Source organism: Palaemon carinicauda, chromosome 27 (genome assembly GCF_036898095.1).
Source record: "Palaemon carinicauda isolate YSFRI2023 chromosome 27, ASM3689809v2, whole genome shotgun sequence".
Classification (NCBI taxonomy): Eukaryota; Metazoa; Arthropoda; class Malacostraca; order Decapoda; family Palaemonidae; genus Palaemon; species Palaemon carinicauda.
The window spans coordinates 27474963-27477462 of record NC_090751.1 but is presented as its reverse complement, the minus strand read 5'-3'; the positions used below and the strand labels follow the sequence as shown (position 1 = coordinate 27477462).

Below are 2500 nucleotides of genomic sequence, written 5' to 3'. Positions count from 1 at the left end.
ATCTTAACTGGTCTGACCTTTCCCAGCATGAGTGGTCCTAATTGGTCTGACCTTTCCTAGTGTGAGTGATCTTAACTGGTCTGACATTTTCCAGTCTGAGTGATCATAATTGTTATGAAATTTTCCAGTATGTTAGATCTTAACTGCTCGGACATTTTCCAGTATGATTGATCTTAACTGGTCTGACCTTTTCTAGTGTGAGTGATCTTAACTGGTCTGACCTTTTCTAGTGTAAGTGATCTTAACTGGTCTGACCTTTTCCAGTCTGAGTGATCATAATTGGTCTGACCTTTTCCAGTATGATTGATCTTAACTGGTCTGACCTTTCCCAGCATGAGTGGTCCTAATTGGTCTGACCTTTTCTAGTGTGAATGATCTTAACTGGTCTGACCTTTTCCAGTCTGATTGATCATAATTGGTCTGACCTTTTCCAGTCTGAGTGATCATATTTGGTCTGACATTTTCCAGTATGATTGATCTTAACTGTTTTGACATTTTCCAGTATGATTGATCTTAACTGGTGTGACATTTTCTAATATGAGGGATCCTAACTTTTCTGACCCTTTCTAGCATGAGTAACCTTAACTGGTCTGACCTTTTCCAGGTTGAGTCGGAGTGGGTGACTCCCTACGGCAGTGAACTACAGCAAGGTTACTCAGGCCTCTCGCTGCACGTCCCGGGAGAACAAGTAAGTCATTCTGTTTTTCTCTCATTTATATTCCGTAGGTTTTATTTTAACGTGTAACCACCTCTTTAGGGAAACTGCTTTTATTGATTTGTTATTCACACACATGTAGGCTATATATATATATATATATATATATATATTATGTATGTATTATATAATCAGTATTGGGTAAAGTTACCTCACCGTTGAACATCCACGGGGCAGGGCTTGGGCTTGCAATTTCACCTTATAATACTTGCAGAAAAGGGGGTGGGGCTGGCGTCTATGGTAATGCACATACACACACACACACTATATATATATATATATATATATATGTGTGTGTGTGTGTGTGTGTGTGTGTGTGTCTACGTACATATATGTGTTCCTATTTATGCATGCATAAGTTCCCTAACTACAATTCAATATCGGGCGTATAGATAGATATTTAGACATGCTTTCAACTATCTAATGTTCGCCGCCTCAATTAAACTTGACCTTATGGAAATGGCATTCAGTTGGAACGACCCAAAGCGTGGTGGCAATGGGACACCTCCACCTGTGTTTACGTTGTTCTCAGGCATGGAATGGAACTCGTTAAAACCTTGTTCAATACCGTTATTGCTCTCTCAAGATATCCGCTCCAGATTGGGGGTGGGACTTGGAAGCTGCTACAACCCCCCCCCCCCCCTTCTTCGTTTGGTTGTGGTGTCACGTGTCCACCCCTCCATTCTCTTTCAGTTGTTGCTATTTCCTTTCCCCTACCCACCTTATCGTTCGCATTAACGTAATAGTTTAGGGTTTTGGTGGCCTGTTGGTAACGTCCTTGCTTGGTGATCGCCAGACTGAGGTTCGAGTCCTGATAAAACTTGTTAGTTCCTTTGGTCATTGCAACTCACCATTCTTGTGAGTTAAGGATGGGCGGGGTTGGGGGTGACTATAGGTCTATCTCCTGAGTCATCAGCTGCCATTGCCTGGCCCTCCTTGTTCCTAGCTTGGGTGGTGAGGAGACTTGGGCACTGATCATATGTAAATATGGTCAGTCTCTAGAATATTGTCCTGGTTACTAGGGTAATGTCACTGTCCCTCTCCTCTGCCATTCATGAGAAGCCTTTAATAGTATCCTCTCCTTGGAACATTCTCACTGGTTACTTACCAAGATACTGATAGGTAACTATCAGCTGCTATCTTTTTTATTAAAGAGTTTACCTTCCCAAAAACACAAGTAACTTTTCCTTCAGAGACTTCTGTGACGGCCGAGAGAAGGTTGTGAACTCTAAGGCAGTATGAAAGCAACTGAGTTAATTTATTATAGAACACTCTACTTTATATACAAAAGCCCAAGGCAACAGGAATTTTCATGTTCACAAGACACACAATGTTACTGAGGCGAAACGCAGACATGTTTATTCTGGTTCTTTTTAGTGCGAGGGAAGAGCGAAGATACAAGCATAATATATACAAAATTAATTATATACGATCGTGTGACACACGGTTGGTACACTTCTTCCATCTCTCCAGACATGTGTCAACTTGATTATCTCTCCTGGCCCCTAAGACGTTTTTGCACGATTTCAGTATTGCCAAATCATCCTTTTCCAAAGCAGAGTATCGAAAGGATTCCGAATCATTCCATGCAAAGGTAGAATATTGCTTGCAGGTTATTATATTATTATTATTATTATGATCACATCTATGTAATAATAATGATAATAATAATAATAATAATAATAATAATAATAATAATAATAATGATAATAATAATAATAATAATTATGATGATAAAAATAATAATAAAATTAATATCAATACTACTACTACTACTACTACTAC

General features: G+C 39.3%; 1 pseudogene; it reads left to right on the top strand.

Moving 5' to 3' along the window:
* Positions 1-2500, top strand: part of LOC137620854 (uncharacterized) — a 214789-nt pseudogene that overhangs the window by 165874 nt on the left and 46415 nt on the right.